The sequence below is a fragment of the Heliangelus exortis genome, chromosome 9 (genome assembly GCF_036169615.1).
Source record: "Heliangelus exortis chromosome 9, bHelExo1.hap1, whole genome shotgun sequence".
Classification (NCBI taxonomy): domain Eukaryota; kingdom Metazoa; phylum Chordata; class Aves; order Apodiformes; family Trochilidae; genus Heliangelus; species Heliangelus exortis.
This window is the reverse complement of record NC_092430.1, coordinates 7287175-7305862: the sequence shown is the minus strand read 5'-3', so window position 1 is coordinate 7305862 and position 18688 is coordinate 7287175. Positions and strand designations below refer to the sequence as shown.

General features: G+C 37.1%; 1 long non-coding RNA gene across 1 annotated transcript in view; it reads right to left on the bottom strand.

Moving 5' to 3' along the window:
* Positions 1 to 3450: 3450 nt before the first annotated feature.
* LOC139799670 (uncharacterized) overlaps positions 3451 to 18688 on the bottom strand; it is a 60495-nt gene continuing 45257 nt past the window's right edge. Inside the window, exons 3-4 of the long non-coding RNA XR_011727408.1 lie at positions 18072 to 18189; positions 3451 to 3549 (exon numbers count right to left, since the gene is read on the bottom strand). This is a non-coding gene — a long non-coding RNA (uncharacterized lncRNA). The remainder of the gene's footprint in view (positions 3550 to 18071; positions 18190 to 18688) is intronic.

The following is an 18688-nucleotide window of genomic DNA, read 5'->3' as shown; positions in this document are numbered from 1 at the left end:
TAAGTTGCTAGAGAATGTATTAGAAGCACCAAGCTTGCCAGTTCTTTAAACCACCTCACTCCCAAGTGGCTTTGTGGTATATAAAGGAAAAATGGTCTCTGCATAGAACAAGGAACATTTCCAACATCATTCTCAGCTAATCCTAACCTTACTTGATCGCCTCTATAAATTTCATGGGCATTTCCCATCAGAAGTTCACATTCATTCCATTTGCTCAGATTTGGTTGCCTTGAACAGCCAGCTTACACTTACTATGTCCATGAGCAAAATATTGTTTATATGAAGTTTCTAACATTCAGAAATAGTAATTTTTCTTTTTTCCGTTTGTTGATCCTTCACTAGGCTCCAATTGTCTGTACCATGAACGAGTCTAAGCTCTGGGTCGTATTTCCCAAAGCTAAGACTGCTGCTGAGCATAAATTATCCTTAAAATAGAACACCTGTGTAAAGCCCAGAAAAGGGAGCTGCTCAGGGAATTGGTGTACACAGTGGTATTACAGGGCTGCCTGACAAAGGGAGATCTCAAAGAGCTGTCACACTGCAACAGAGCTGAAGGGGCAGCACCGTAGTGCAGCTTGTGGATGGGACATCAGTCCCAAATAAGGGACAGAGTTCATAAGCAAAGCTTCCCCACACACTGCAGTTGAGTCAAACATCTGTGATTTTGTAGGCATGCTGTAAGCTTCACTCTTCTGGAGCAAGTAAAGCACAAACAATCTCTCTGTTAAAGACTTTTGAACAGCAAGTGATCTGCATGCTCTTTGGTTCTTTAGTTCAGTCTTCTTAATTTGAAATATTAATTTATTTTGGGGCATTTTTTAGTGTAATGTCTCACTAAGATGATAGCTGCGTTTGGATTATAAATTGGATGAGTTATCACCAATGACATTCTAAAGGGTATGTGGAGCATTTCATTAAATACTCTAATGGCCCTCTTGCAGCTTTGCAAACACCACTGTGTTATTGAAGGGACATAGAACAGACAACTGAGAATGTCAGGTGTTCAACTCCTTCAGCCACAGTTAACTGTATGGTATCACCAGGGTTCTCCTGTATGGTGACTCCTACAGGTCACAGTGTTTACAAGAATAGTCATTTTAAACTCCCCTGCACTAGGAGTAGTCAAATCTGACAAAGTCAAATACTTTAGACTATTCTGAAAAATGCCAGAATTAAAAGGCAGTGAGCTATGAAGAAAGCCCCCACATGAAATTCACTGGAATTGAGGTATGAAGAAAGCCCCCACATGATATTCACTGGAATTGATTTCTTTCTTTGTGCACATTTTTTCCCTTCTTGATTCTGAAAGCTGTAAGATCTCGGTGACAATAAAATACAAGAATACAGGTTCCAACCTCCAAGGTAGTTTCGTACTGGTATACTTAAAGAGTTTGTTTAATCTGGAATTCACCACCTGGTAATGCAATGAGGCAGTCCTCAGAAGCATTACACTAGCTTACAATACAATTAATTTTGAGACCAGGTTTTTTTACTCATTCTCTTGTTTTGTAAATCCTTCATACCAAACTGTCTTGCTTGCTTCTGTAGAACTGGTGGAGTGTTCATCTGAACAAAGTGGACGGAATGTGATGATTTGAGTGGTACTTTCTGAACTCACTGCAGTATACTTCATGCACTCAAATGAGACCACATGAGCTTTTCTTTCCTTATAGGTTGTGGTTTTTTCTCATATATACTATTAAGATGGGTTTCAAATTGTCAATATACCCCTTACAGTATGAGCAGGAAGGGAGGAAATTTTTTTTTTTAATTATATGAAATAGAAAATTAAATTAGTACACAAGATTAAATAAGAATATTCAGAATAGTCTGATGAAAACACTCATTAGGTGATTTTTAAAGATTTCTGAGGAAAAGCATTCTAAGGGAATATGTATAAAAATATTTGAAAAGAAATGTCTCCCCTTGAAAATTAGAAATCACCTTCTAATAGAGAGTACTGCATCACTACTGTAACAGTGATCAGGAGATAGATCACGTTGAATGATACACATAGAGTCGGACATAGGCTGATGGGCAGTTAATATAGGCATAAAAGAGTTCCTGGAATAATTAGGGAACTGTATAAATATTATTTCCTTGAAAAAAATTGAAGGAGACTGGGAAAACCAGAACTTCTGTTTTCTGTAGATAATTTCACTTTCATTTTTTAATTTACTTTCAATTCACATAAGAAGCCTATTTTGTTTGCCAGGCAGATTCTTTCATATTTTGCCTTTGATTTTGATTGACAAGTACATAATTAGAGTTACAGACATGTTAATTAATTTAGTGATTGAACACTACAACTGAACAGTGTTCAATAAATAGGAGAATAAAATTCAATTATGACTAAACGTGTTTATACAAGTCAACTTTCTTTCAAAAGCAGGGGTGTACTCTAATAAGAAATTGATTTGGGTGTATCAGTATACCACTATTCAAATAATTTTAAAAGTGACACAGCTCAAAGAAAAATGCTATTTTCTACACCAGCAGAGCATGTAATAATTTGTCATTACAAGCAAAGTTTAACTTACACAAAAGTTGACTGCAGTTCCTCTCAAGCTTTATTCAAGAACTAACAGTTCATTTCAGCATGACACAACACACTGACACACTGCTCACTTGTTGATACCCATTTTATTATCATTATTTTAGAGGAATAGAAGTAATTTTCTTTCCATGCCATGCTCCTTACTTTTAGAGGCCTGCACTGACTGTAAGTACTGACCTGTATTCACCTGCCCACTCAAAGTGCTAAACTGCACTTGGATATGCAGTTCACAACACACAACTGCTTCAAACATGATCTTTAGAATTCAGTTACCTTGTAAAAGTCTTGATAAATTTCCACTTAATTAATACAGGAGGGAGAAATGCATCGAATCATGACTTATTTTATAACCCTCTTGATGTCCTATATTATTTAAAAGACTCTGTGATTAAAAGCATATTTGAAGTGAACTCTGTATAAGCATCCTGATGCCTACTGTCCCATCAACAAACCCATCAGTCAGAATCTATCTGAAGACCCCCTTCGAGTTAACACCATGTACATTACTTAGTATTAGCTACTGCAAACTGTAACTTCAGGGCTGAATGAGTACTTAAAAGCTTTAGAGACCAACTGCACTTCTGATTAACATGCAAGGGAACCAGCTCTTCTAACATGCAATGTATCATGCCTTCTTCTCCATCAGAATGGTACTTGGAAATGCACTCTGTGGTTCATTCAGTTCCTGAAAATGTGCCAGGAACAGCATAAGAGTAGAGGTGATACACATGCACACACTTTCAACATAAAACCCCATAATATTACTTACGGTTCCTTTCTGTAGAGCCTTATATTTGGATCAACACTTTCAGAGTTATGCTACAATTTCACCAGTCACAACTTCTGTAAATAATCTATTTTAACTTATTTCCTTACCTGTCAATTAAGAGCTGTTTTTTCTTCTGAGCTTATACAGAAACTGTGGACTTTCTTCAGGACCTTGATCTTCTGAGAGGCTTGTCCACCCGTTTCAGTTACTTCAGATGAATAATCTGGAAAAGGTATTCAAGAAGAAAAATACTATTTACAACTGGCATTTTTAGACATACCAGCAATGCCTGTTTCTCTAGAATGGGATTCCCACTTCAGCTGTCTAAAGATGAAGATGTTCATCTTCCTACCACTGCTTTCAGTAGATACCCACTTCAGGAGGATAATCAGTCTAAAAGTATTATACCAACAGATACTCCCTCACCCTCAAGTACAGACAACTGGCTAATTCTCAAAAAATTGGGGATTTAATATAAGACTGCGTAACAGATGACATTGGTAACAGCCAAGAAATTCTTCTGCTTCTATAATTTTCAGTATATTGTTTTATCCATGCAGTTTCCAAATGCATTCATTTAGATCATCAAAAATTTCCTTAGGATCAATGTAAAGTTTGTTAAAACTGCTTAAACTTGTACCTGTTCTTTCATAAGTAGTACCACCAACAGTTACCTTAGCTCAGTGAATGCCTGGCAGTATTTTAGACAACATTAAAACCAGTCACTCTCACCTACCTCCCCCCCACCTGACACTGCACACCCAAAGCCAGGTAGAGTTCAAGTGCCTTCTACAAACAAACCAGGAAAGGCTATTTGTGTCCCGAATGCCAAGACAATTTGATCCTTTCTCTAAGTGTACTTCTTACTAGTAGTGTGCCACATCATCACAGCACTAACCATAGTGGTTCCAAATTTCCTTGTGCCCCTTACACTTTGCACAACGTCATTTGAAGCTGTTCCCTTGGGACTATAAAGAAGAATGGAGCTGAGCATGCCCCACGTGTCAGCAGCTCTGGAAGCCAGGTGCTACCACCAGAGCCTTGAGTGCTAAGAGCACTGATAAGAATTGCTAACAAGATAATAAGGAATCTATGGCCTGGGAGCGGCTTTCCTCTACTTCTTAGTGAAAAGCACCACAGAACAACTCAAGGAACAAGAAGAAAAGGAACCATTATGGTATTCATAAAATGCTGCAAGAAATAAACATCATAAAAAAAAAGGAGGCGTATCCCAAAACTTATGAAAAATTTGAGCAGGTAAAGAAGAAAAAAGTATTACAAATTAATTACAAAAGGCAATGTCTGTTTCAGCAAGCTGGTTGAACATTAAAATATATACCACCAGCTGGCCTATAGATGCCAAGAATAGTTTTTAGCCTATACTCAGCATACCTTTTTTCCTGAAATAACAATTGCCTTTAATTTGTACAGTTCAGCACAGTCCTGAATGAAGAAAGAGTGACATCTATGCACTGATTTTTACTTTTTAAGTGCCTCAAAATACCATGTTCTGATGTATAAATAATAAATTTTAAGCACTTACAAAACATATAAGCTTTTTACTTTTGTCATACACAACTGAGTTTAAATTATGGTATTAATTTAGTGGTCAGATAATAAACTTGCACTGAACAGTTTCCTAGTACCACCTATTTTAGGTAAGTTAGATAAGATTATAAATTAAATAGTTTACAAAGTACAAATTTGAATCAGTAACAAAAGATTCGAGAAAGCAAGTTAGGACAACTCCTATTCAGGCACCTTCCTTTAATTTTTCACATTTTTCCAGCTAATGGAGTGAGAAACTACTGCTTTTTCTCACATGTTATGGCAATAGTAAAACCTGAAAATGAGCACAAAACACTTCAACCCATTGTACAATTATCAGTGTTACTTTACCAAGCAGAAAACAAAAATCTTCCTCTCTCAGGTACTCCTAGATCATCAAAGCTGCTATTTTCTTGCACTTGTATCATAGTCACCCTTTTTCTGAAGATATTTATGTTCTAAACCCTTTCAATTTCAAAAAAGCACCTGTACCATAACATTCCCAGAAAAATATTATTTCTTATATTTTGATGAATTGTTCCCTACCAGCTGTGCTTCCCAGCAGCTCCCAGTTAAGAGCACCTTCCATCTGGCCTTCTCCTCAGCAACTAATTCCCACACCCAGCCACACCACAGGTGTCCCTCATAAGGCAGCACTGATTGCTGTGCCTGAAAGCCACAGGTGTCCCTGGTTGCTGAGCCACATCCTCCCTCAGCTGGGGAAGAGAACCTTGACAAAAACAGCTCAGCTCAGGGAGAGCATAAAGAAATTTTGCGGCAATCTTGCAGTGGTTTCTCTCAAGAATCACAAAAATACTCTGTGAACAATTAAGCAAATGAAAAATTTTAAAAGCATGCAGACAGAAAAGTTTCTGACTTTGTTGGAACTAATGATGCTGGGCTTTCAACACCTAGAGATAAATGAAAGCTGCAAGACAAAGGTGATTAATATTCATTCAAAGTTTCAGTGAAGCCCTACATTTTTGCTAACCCGGGGAAAAAAAACCCAAAAACAAAAGCCAAAATACTTCACCTATCCCTAAGCTTCTGGCTTCTGAAGGAGACAGATGAAGGGTAAGGCTGCTCATTAGCACTATATTTATAAGGGAAAGAACCCCAGCACATCATAGTGCTTGCTGCAGGCAGTGATATGGCTTTGATTTCTGTCTAGCAGGTCATTAGTGTTGTGAGCTCACACCAAATCCTGAGGCTAAAATTTGTGCCATGTCAGCTTGGATGGACATAATGCAAATACTTTACAGCAGACAAAAGCACAACAGTAAACAACCAGATGCATGGAAAGTGCTGGCATTCTGCAAAAGTGTTGCAACCGGAGAATGAGTTTTCTACGGTTTCTTACAGCTTTTGTGTATTACTGAGGTAGAAGGGTGCACACTGTGTTTGATTGTAAATTCAAGATTGGGATATGAGTCTTAATTTTTTCTTCTGTTTCGATCATAATTAATTTCTTTCTGTTTCTACCTCCAGGAAGGAAACAGGGTTTGAAACATGTTTTTTAATCTTTCCCAATAATTTTATCCTTTTGCTGTCCTGATTCTCTTCACCCCTGGTTTTATTGTTATAGTTTTCTGACCGTATCAAACCCACTATAAAATCGCCTCAAGTTATTTGAATTTTATACTGCTACTATCAAACACATAAAGGCATTCTGGGAAATGTTCCTGGAGCTCCTCTTTTTTAAGATCTAAACCTTTTTGTCATCTTGAAGAATTCATTACTTGCCCAGAAAGATATAAACCAATTATCTGCAGGGCTAGACATTGTGAATTAAACAGTACCTGTGTCAAGAACAAAGTGAAGCAGGTCAGCAATATGAAGGTTGCCTAGTTGCACTCACATTTTTAAAATAGAGAGATTTATATGCTTAAGCACCTTTTCCAAAGGTACTTGACTTCTATCTACACATTAGAAAAGTCTCCAAAGACATTTAAATATTCATGAGAAAACTACAGAGGTGATGCTTGATTGAAAGAAAAGTTGAAACAAGAAATAAACTTGAAAGGGTTATGATACACAGAATCTTCTTTTAAACATGGACTATGAAACATAAGACATGATTTTAAATTATTGTACAGATCATATTTATGACCTAGATACCAGTCACTGCATGTAGAATAAGCTGTGGACAGCATGGACTTTGGAAAAATCCCACATGCAATCATCATGCCAGTTCCTAGGTGGAAACTAAATGCCAAGGGGAAGAAATGTGCATTACAAAGCAAAGAGATTAGGGAAGGAACGCTTTACTTTCTATTACTTGCTTACTCTTTGTCAAGATACTTAATCTAAGCAAGGCCAAAAAAGTTTCCTTATCAAGTACAAGAGAATAGGGGTGCTTGAAGTAGATCAGTCCTCATCCAGAGTGCTCTGAAAAACAATGCACTGCAGGATGCAGTCAGATGCAATGTTCTGACTGCTGTCAGGAAAGGATGACAAACCTGAGCTAGGAAGCACTGGCTTTTAAAATCTAGGGGCAGGGAAGACAAACTCAGACTGGTATTTTGAAAATTAAATTCTATCTGGAGTAAAAATTAAACCTTAGGTTCTGGTGCGAACTTCATAGTCACATTTATCTCAAGAATGAAAAATGATGTTACTGAAATTAGTATTAATATAAATTTATTTTCAAAGAAGCATAAGGCACTGAACACCCACTGTGATTCAACAGAAGGAGAAAGAGAGCATTTAATTCCTTAAATACTGCTTGAAAAATCTTATCTATTCAATGAGAGTACAGCTTGTAGACTGGGAACTGTGCCAGGGCTGAGCAACACCGACTAGTTCAAGGACCACCAATCTTTCTCTAAAGGTTGCATTAAATCAAAACTAGAGGCACTAGTTCTATCTGTTGTATTTCTAGGAGCGCATGACTCAAAAGTAATCTAAAAGTAGTCACTAATCCATTATTTCTAAGAGAAAATAAGCAGTCATGAGCATCAGATTACTTTTTCAAAGTGACTTTAACATTCTTCTGACTGAAGAAAACATTTAGGTTTTAAAAAAACAATTTTAAAGAGAAAGGTATCCCTAACCTGAGATATCACTATTGCTGTCTTAAATCATAGAATCACAGAATGCTCTGGGTTGGAAGAGATCTTAAAGAACACCTGGTTCCAACTCCCCTGCCTGGGCAGGGACACCTTCCACTAATACAGGTTGCTCAGGGCCACATCCAACCTGGCTTTGGACACTTCAGGGGGAGGCCAGCCACAACTTCCTTGGACAACCTGTTCTAATGTCTTACCACCTGCAGATTAAAACATTTCTTCCTAATTTAAGAAGAATTAGGATTTTCTTTAAAAAATTTTTCCTAAGAATTTCTTAAAGTTTTAGAAACTTTGTTTTGCAGGTATTATGGCTGAGTAAGCAACCAGAATCCTGTCCTCACTGTTCAAGGTATAACAGTCAGAGGGAACGAAAGTACCCAGAGGGTGTCAGTAAAGAGTTCTTTTTCAAACTGTACCTCCAATTATTCCAGCACAAATGAACATTAATTTGGGATTTTTTTGGAACAGATTATTGAGTGATTTGACCCAAACACTTCTGGATTATTCCTGTAAAACCCAAAAAAGGTACAAATGAGGGAGAAAGCAAATGGTAGTTCTTGTATAATGAGGAACCAAACACTAGAATAAATAAATTAAATAGAATTTAAATAGAATCATAGAATCAGCAAGGTTGGAAAGGACTTTCAAGATTATCAAGTCTAACCATCAGCCACCATAACCACTAAACCATCTCCCAAAGCACCACTTCTACTCATTTTTAGTACCTCCAGGGACAGCAACTCCACCACCTCCCTGGGCAGTCTGACCAGTGCAGCTACCAATAATGCTACAGCTACTGCAGCACTAGTTTGAGAAAAGGCTACAAATTTCATCAAGACTTAGAAAGTACTTGGCTACCTTTTATGTATTTGGTGGTCCTTGTTGATATGAATTTAATATGATAGCATCAATAAATTTCTTTAGGAAAAACTGTTGTATCATTGAACTTTTCAAAATGCATTCCAGCACATTTTTATGAGGAAAATTTTGGAGACAGAAAAATCTTCCAGCATTATTTCCACTAAGTGTGTGTTTGCTTCAATATGTGGCTGTCTGACCTGTTTCAGAGAAATCAGTCTGCACTTAAAGGTGTCAAACTGCAGACAAGGCAGAAGGCATTGAGGTCCTAATAACATCTGCCAACTTCAGATTTATAATCAGTTACCATCTGGGATGTTTTTTTAAAAGCTCCAGGTCACTCATTTTACTTTATGAATTTTTAAGAGATGACTGAGCATGTAAGGGGGGGGAGGGAAGGTAAACCATACAGCCACAGAATGAGGTAAAAGAAAAGAAAACAAAGATATGCAGAACAAGTAATAAAAACAGAGTGATATAGCAAATTATAAAATAAAAACATAATGAATAAGTGATCAAAACATTAGTCAGCTGAGATTGGAGCTATGGGGATTAAAGTGAATAATCTTCAAGAAGAAAAAGAGAGAGTGATTATCATAAAATATTGCTATGTCTGGCAAAGATAATTGAAGCTGCAAAGTGTAACTTGAAAGAATAAATTGAAAATTAAAAGAAACACCCTAAACCAAAGAGATACACAACAAATGGAACAGAAAAAAAGAAACTGCAAAAGAAACTGCAAAGGAAGAAAGTAATAATGGCATGGGAAAATGACAGAAAACTCCCTGAGAAAATGGCTCAAGGGAACAAGATGTTCAGTTAGAAGGAAAACCAAGAGTAATCTTGCAAAAGTTTAAAAGAAACCCTAAGGTGAAGGTGGCTAAGATATTATGTAGAGCATTTTCCATACCTCTTCTTCATTGTTAATGTAGTCGGAGACGGGGGGGGGGGGGGGGGGGGGGGGGGGGGGGGGAAAGTGAATTGCATTACATCGTGTTTGGAATTTGATATGATTAAACACTGTGAAATCACAAGATGAAGCCATTAAAAACACATAAATCAAGAAAGAACATGTATTGCATTTGACAATTGGAGCCTCTGGAGCCAAACTCTGGGCATGTGACCATGGTGCAATCTTTTGTGATCTCCATCTATCAGATACCTTAAGACAAGGTCTTCCCAGCACTCCTGTGATACACATCCTTCTCACAGACAAGCTGTAAACTGCATTTCAAATACGAAGATAACATAGACCATTATGTTACAAGCAGCTATGATTACCCCCATGTTAATTTGAGAAGCCAGGAGCTAGTAGAGATCAAAGTGAGATAAGATTATTGAAAGGAACTAAGATGATTTGGCAAAAAGCTACATGCTGTTGGGTACAATGCCAGCTGAAGTTCCTCTTCAAACACAGATAACTGAAGTGTATGCTGATTTATTTTTTCAATAGTTTGGGGTTTTTTTAATAAGGTTACTTTCAAAGACTGAAATCTTTTTTCTTTAGTCCCTTCTTGAAATTTAGGCTGGCATCAGAAAAGGAGTTTAAAAATTGAGTAGCAGAACAAGGATTCTTCATTCTCTGACACCTTGAAGTAAGAGACAGTTTGACTGCTGCCATCTGGCTCTTTCATTTTCTAATGTAATAATTCAGAATAGTTTTGCTCGTTTTCACATGTTTAACTTACATTTTCATCATCTTGACAGATTCAACAATTTTTAAGCTCCCCTTTTAAAGAAGAAACATTAACAGAAAAGTAGATCTGTAATGAGCAGCACTAAGAAATCTGCTGTCTTAAATGTGTAAAAAACACTAAATGGAAAAAGTGGACTGGACTAAGGTGTAGTGGACGTTAATTCACAACCGGAGGAAAACTATAGGAAATACAGTAAACTTTGCCTAAATAAATCAGCCCTTTCTGCTTTCAAAGCTTATAAAATTAAAAATGCTTTAGAATACCATGATTTTACTCATTTGTACTTGATAAGTAGCAAAAGAGATTACTAACTTTTTTGAAGCTCATTTGTATATCATTTCCCACATCTTCCTCCAATCTTGGACACCAAAATAAAGAAACAATAAGTATCCTTTTTGTTTGGTTTACACAATAATTTACAGAAGTCTATCATATTATAATCAATAGGAAAGATTTTCTTCTGTATAATTCTCATGAGCTTCAGTCATACAGAAAAGCCAATGTCATGATTCTCCACACCAAACATTCTACAAAGAGAAGCCTTGTTATTATACAATCATACTAGTTTGACTTTTCTGTGTCTCTTATAACTTAATAAACTTCAAAATTAACCTTGTCCTGAGAGGGACTGGACCAAGTGACCTTGATATGTTCTATCTTAAATTAATCTCTTAACATTTTGGCCCAGATTCTGAGTGTTAAGATAAATTAGTGATAGAAATATTGAAGACCTCTTTTTAAACATCCTATCACTGTGTAGTTGTCCAGATGTAATTCTCTTTTCAATCTATGAGCTCTCACTCATGAAGTATTTTCAAGAGTTAAGGATGAATACTTGTTGAGGTATGAATATATAGCACAGTTTCTTTAGAAGTTTTTGATGTTGAAAGGATATACATCCATGCTCCTTTTTATGCTGGAACAACTCTGGAAAGCAAATTTGAGTGGTCCTTGGAGGTTATGGAAGCAGCCAATACTCCATTTAAGTTTTTTCTTTAGCTTTGTCCAAAATGTGAAGAAATATAGGAAAACTATTCTATTTACAGAGAACAGCATTTCCCCCTAATTCAGTGAATGTGAAACAAATAAGAAGAAAGAATTTGATATTCCTTTAATAATATGTGTTATAAAATATCACTTCTTTATTAAGCAAAGCCCAAGATAAATACAGAATTACTTCTGATGAAGTTTTTTTGTAAGTCCCATTTCAGTACTGTGAATAACAGAGTGAAGATGGTAAAACCAGACTTCAAGACACTGCTGTATCTTTTCCAAGTTCTGTCCTGTGCTTGTTCCATATTATCATTTATAACAATGCTGCACTGAGTTTCTTCTTAAACCTGAACTGTCAGTGATGGATATCATTAAAGGCAGCTTAGAGTTCCTAGGGGTCAAATCCAGCTCTGCTCTGGCTGTGCTGGGCACACAATTACTTCAGTTTTACGTGTTCTGGAGGAACAAATCAGGCAGTACCTCGAAGAGGAAGGGCAGCAGACCTGTTAGCCCCTTCCTCTCATTAAATCCATCCTTCACATGGGTAATGGGTAAGCCAGGAGACTCATTTAAACTCTTATACCTGATTGATGGGCATTTCATTGTGTCTCTAACGACCTATGAAATTCTTGTTTTCTATATAAGAGAACAAACACTTGAATGTTTAAGAAAACACTGAATTTTTTTTTTAATAAAACAAAACAAGTTAACTTTTCAGAAAGCCAGAGAATGCAAATGTGTTGCTTTTTTTTTTACTTTTTTTCATGATACATGAAATCAATTTTCTTTTTTGAGACTTTCAATTCATGCTAATAAGCATCACCATCAAGCTAAGAACATTCAATGCCAATTATCATGAGCTTTTGCAGACTCAAGAATTTACCTTCTCTTTTCCATCACTGAGGTTAAGCAAATATTTCCATGGCAAAACAATATGGTGAAAATGTTCTCTAAACTTTTAGCCACTTGATGAGCATACAGCAGGCTCCTTCTGAAAAAAGCCAGCCTCATGTTAGCCAGCCAGCTGTCCACAGCTCAAAGAGGATGTCAGAGATGCCCACAGAGGCCTGTGCACAACCATCATTTCATGGCCTTCACAAAGCTGTTGTGCAAAAGGAAATCAAATTGGCTTTGTACTGAGATAAAGAACTATGATACACTCCCAAGATTAGCTACATTTGGTCTAAGCAGTTTACAAATGCTGATGACCTTCCACAGTATGGAGGATATTGCACATTTTGTGACAAACACATCACTTCAGAGGAACAAATCAATATACAAATGCAATAACAATAAAAATGACAAACCCATTCTAGATAGTCAACTTGATATATAACTAATGAAAAACCTTTCTTAGCAACATAAAAACTAGTGAAATTACACTGCATTGGCCCTGCTATAATCGAGATAACAATAGAGCCTGCTTTGCATTAAAGAGAGTCCTCAAGCTGGAAGCATAATCTAAGGTCTTAGACTGAAGCCATCACATCAAGTCAGAACTGCTCATCCATCAGCAGGATACAGGGAAGCAAAGCTGAGAACAAAACATGACTGAGGGTGAAAAGGTAGGGACAAATCATGCAAATATGGCACTTCAAGGTCCAACGAGGTGCCTATTGTAAATCAAGTGAAAAGTTTTAAAAACAAAAAAGCTCAAGCCAGAAGCCATTATAAGAGGTTTCAGATCAGCACTAGCATACTTCAGCTTTTCAGGCAAGTAATAAGTACAGGAGTGGCATTTTCCATTAATGGAAATATTTTCACTGATGTCTCTGGCAGATCAGATAGGAGAAAAGTGCATTACTCAAATACAGAAGTAATAAAACTATACTATGCAACTATAAATCTCAATATATCTTAAAGGCACAGGAACAATCCCTGAGCAATTAAGAATAAGATTTAGATGTCTTTCAGTTGCAAAAAAGGAAGTTATTGAACATTTTATTAGAAAGATGACAGAGATTTGTCAAAAAACAAGTTCAGAAAGAATGTGCAAGAGGTGGGAACAGGGCCACAAACTAAAATGACTACTATATATATTTAAAAAGGTTAAATTCTTAAACTTCATTTGGTGGAATTTGATTTGGAATCTGAATCTCTCGCTCATTAGACAACAAAGAGGATAAACTCTAAATCAATTTTTAATATTAGAGAAGAAAAGAAGTTGCAGAATAGAAAAAACTCACTTAACCATTTAATTGAATGGAGATCTGCATGTAGGGTCACATCTTTTATATTGTTTGCTATTCTTGATCCAATACAGGCAGAACATGGTCATAAAAATGGTTATTTATCCTGCTGTCATGATGAATTACATTAGATCTGTCAGAATCTTTCTGGAGATCAACAAACTTTGAATCTACAGTTAGCATAAACTTAAGCAGCCATGAATATGGTTAAAAATCATCACCCCCAAAACTGCTTCTTTCCTAAATTTCTACTGAAGTGCTCAAATGTGAATCAAGTATTTTCTCAGACAGAAAAAGGAATGGGTTAGTTAGTTACTCCCAGAAGGAGGGGTAAATACAGACTGCCAGCAACAACCATGGAGAGGCAACACTAGCAGGTTCCAATGTGAGGATCAATGCTTTAGCATCCCCAACTCCCCTTAGAGGCAGCTGTCTGGGCTACTATCCTGGCCCTTAATTCAGTTTCAAGGAAAACCTTCTTAAACTGTTTAACATACACTGGACTTGTTGCTACCTTGCTGAATAAGTCCCAAAACTCCAGGGATTCAGCTAAAGCACTGCCTGGAGAAGTGTCCAGGGGCTATCCAGCTAATATTCTTTTGTCCTGAAAAATCTACCTGATTTGTAAATGGAAAAAAAAAAAAAATAAATATATATATATATATATATATGGACCTATGCAAGCATTTTACTAGTTATGGGATTTTCTTAAGTTTCAGAAAGAATGATGTCAGCTCTCCTAGTAGATTTACTCACAAGTCATACACTGGTACTTGGTGCTATTAAGTTTCTACACAGCTTCAGCTTCCTTGGTAAATTGTGCAGACAAGTGCCACAGATTTCACTGTTCAGGACTGGTCTTGAAAAGAAAGTTAATGTCACTGTGCAAGTCACATCAGATGAGGTCAGGTAGACCATGTTTTTACAAATGTTACAATTGCATAGAAAAGTCACAGATGATGGGGACAAGCTAGAAACAAGTGCCTGTGGCATTAGAGGGAAAGGAATTGTCACACTGACTTTTATTAGACAGAGCTCAGACCACTAGGCTGGTTTTACTCAAGACTTGAAATGAAACATGCCAGAGCAGTACTTGATCTACTTCAAGCACTACTCTCACACAGGGTAATATTCTTCCTCTTTAAAAGTGGGAGATGTAACCTGTACTGACAACAGAAAGTCTGGCACAGCTGAGAGCAGATCTCAGTTGTCCTGTGTGCAATTCCTTATTGTCTGTCTTAGAAACACAAACATTTATAGCAGTTATTAACAGAACCATTTTCGTCCATGGAAGACAGCTGATGGGGTGCAACTGGCTTTCTACAAGCCCAGAAAATTCTCAAACATTTTATCTTTCCATGACAAATCCATGATCAAAAGGAAGGAGTGAAAGCAGAGTATGGGGCCTGGCAGGGAATGAATCTCATGGAAACAAATAAAAACCACAACTGTTTGCTGAATGATCACCTGGTGCACCAAATCTGTAATTACTGTTGATAGGTTTTCGGAATAATGCTCCAACTCATAGATTACTCCAGTCGCTTCTATTTACCACTTTCTAAATGTTGCCAAATTATTACCCAGCAAATGGTAATTGCTCTGTATTTGTCTCATCATCATAAATATTTCTGACAAGAGACCTTGAGCTGTTAATACCCTGACAAAACATAGTTTTCTTTTCCACAGTCCTCATCAGTAACCTACCTGGTATAAATACTCATTCCATCCTGTCACCATCAGCAAAAATGCCAAAGATGAAATACTAGATGTGATGACTGCTTGAAAAAGAGTACAGTAGTTTGTCTCAATGCTTTCACTTCTTATTCCACAGAACCCCTCACGTATTCCTATGGTCATGTTGCCACAAAAACCAATTATGTTTCTAAATAGGGCATTGCTCCATCCAGCTTTCCATCATAAATTTAAATAACAGCTATATTTTCCTCTGTCCTCCCAAGCATTACAAATGCAGTCGATGCACACATTCATCTCCTGAAATCTGTCCATTTGGAATTTTTGGTCATATTGAACAGTTAGTTCTATATATTCATTAGAAAAAGGTGGTAATATGCAATCTACCAAAATGATCCATCCTACATCTTCTAACAAAGCAGGACTGCAACTATATGTATTAAAGACAAAGATGATTAATATCCAAGAAGGGCCTAAAATTGCATGCTAGAATAGTATAAAACTTAACCATGTACAGGAATCCTCTTTGCATATTTTATTGTTCCTAAATAAAATTCCAATATTTCAACGGAAGGAACTTGTTGATTTCAGTATCTAAGCACTGATATTCCTAACAATACTGTCTCAAAAGCTAATTTACAGTGTACTGTAGAAGACAAGGACAAATACACCAAATCACGTTTTGCTCAAGTTTTAGAGAAATTGTTTTTCTTACTCTGTGATCTCCTGAGAACATGTGAATTGAAACAGGAAAGTCAAGATAAAAGAATATTTTATATGTTGCATTAGAGGGTTTTCATGTGCATTGCACCCTCCTCTCAGATAGGATATGCAGCCATGATTTATAATACATTATTCTTCCTAGAAAGTGGGTCCCAATTAATCTTAAAACATGACAGCTGACACAGGTTCTTGGCCCTGGCTGCTTTCTCTGCACTCCTACACCTCAAAGGCTTCTCCACAAAACAAGGGATGCTCCTCTTCCACAAGGAAATGCTGTGATTCCTGTTACTGCACAATCTGTTTTAAGAATCTGACTGGCCTTACAGTTATCTTCTAAGGGACAAGGTATGTGACCCTCCTGTCTGGAAGGAATCAGAAAACAACCACAGGTGCAGGAGGTCATCCCACATAAGTAACCTGCAATAGATGGTAAAAGCAGTTCATTTCCAGAAATCTGGAGAAGACAAAGCTGTGCAAGGCACTGCACCTCCAAACTGCAGTGTGACACATTGGTGGAAGTTTTCAAAAGACAGGTGAGCTCCTGGGAGGCCAATGACAGCAATATCCAAGAGTATCAGATGCTGTATCCTCTGCCTCAGGCACAGGTGAGCCCCTCAAAGGACCCAGTAGCATCTCTGGGGAAAAGTCTTGGAAAAGGACCAAAATGCAAGAAAGGAGTGAGGGAAAAGGTGTGAGAAACACCAGGAAGGACACTCAGCTGAGAGACGGGTGGAACGGGGGTGCTCCAGAGCAGAGATTTCCCCACAGCCCACAGAGAGTCCACACCAGCTCCCTGAAGGAGCTGTAGCCTGGGGAATTGTCCTATTGGAGCAGGTTCATCCCGAAGGAACCAGAGCCTGTGGAAACGTTCCATGCCGGAGCAGGAATAAGGCATGAGGAGGAAGAACCAGCAGAGATTTTGTTTTGTGGACTGACCACAGTCCCCTATTCCCCATCCCCCTGTGCTACCTGGGGCAGGGTTGCAGCAGGAGAACATAGAGGAATTTGGAATATTAAGCCTGGGAAAATATAACAGCAAAGGTGTTTTAAATCATCTTTTTTTCTCATTCTGTTTTAATCTGTAATAAAAGCTACATCAAATTTCCCCAAGAAAGGTCATCTAGTCCAGCCTGTTTTTTCCTATCATGGTGACTAATAAGAGGTCTCCCTGTCTTTATCTTGAACAACATGATTTTCCCATATTTTTTCTTCCTGTTCTGCTCAGGGTGGAGAAAGATTGGTGCTGGGTGGGTGTCTGGCATCCAGACAAGGTAAATGCCCCACAGTCATATTTTTTTTCTTTTCTTACTCTCCAGTAGCTCAATAGCAATAATGATACTGTGAAAGTAATGAATGCTTCTGTTGTGTGGTGTGTTCTGTATTGATGGAAAACTCTTCTTTACTATAAAAACAGAAAAATAAAAAATAGGATTTGTCATGTAAAATCTCAATTTCAGTTAAACACTAGAGTCTCATCAGAGCACAGGTAAACAGAATTTTCCCAAGGAACAGACCTGTTAATACATAATAACTTCACTGAAAATGCTTTTGCTGATGTATCAAGGCAGATAATAATTTCATACTTCAGATAAGTAAATAATAATACATTAATCTGAGTTTGAATAATGTTACCTCCTACCTACTCTGCTGTTGAGATCCACACAAATACTTTTTTTTAAAAGAATAATTATGCATATAATGAATCAAACAGTGCCTATCCAATGTGCATGCATACATTAATACTTGTATTAAAGAACTGGTATTATACATTTCACTTCTAGCAACAATCTACTTGCAGTTGCTTACATTTCAGAATACACTTTAGAAGTCATATAATGATATGGTGTTATAACATTCCCTTTACTGAAATCTCCTTGTTTGAAGGGAGCTCAGTTTGAAGGGAGTACATCTAACCTTGGGGGGCTTAAAGCAACCAGAAAGATGTAGGTTTAAAAACATCATAAAAGTATCACTGACCAAGTTGCTCTCGATTCCACCGTGTGTTCCATCCTTGTCTCAAGTGTCCTCAAGCTATCCATTAGGAGCCAAGGACTCTGACCATGCTTTTCTCCTCATTCCAGTTACAACAAACAAGCTGGCAAAGGAAAATGAAATATTTTACATCAGTGAGATGACAGGGAACATGACAATGCTTTCATTATATTTCGCAGGCTGGTTCTAGTAGTTTTACACAATCTCTCTTCTTCAAGAGAAGCTCTTCTATCCCAGTCTCTTCAGTGAGCTGGTGTTAATTTCTACTTTCTGTCTGCTGTGTTTTCCAGGTGAGATCAGTTTAATATTTTAGTCCAAATACCAGAAGCAATTGAATTAAACTAGTCACTAATCATCAGATTAATTTAATTTTTAATCAGGAAAATATATAAGTGATGGGAATATAGAAAAGCAATTTACCTCTCTTTCACATGCTAAAACTGTGTAATTTAAGTTCAAATGAATTACCAACAAAACATTTTGAAAAAGGTACTGAAAGAAGCTGCCTTTTATCACTGGCATTATACATAGTAATTTTGGAAATTTTTGATGAAGCAGTGATAAAATATTAGGGGATTGCAGGACTTATGGCAGAGGGAGTG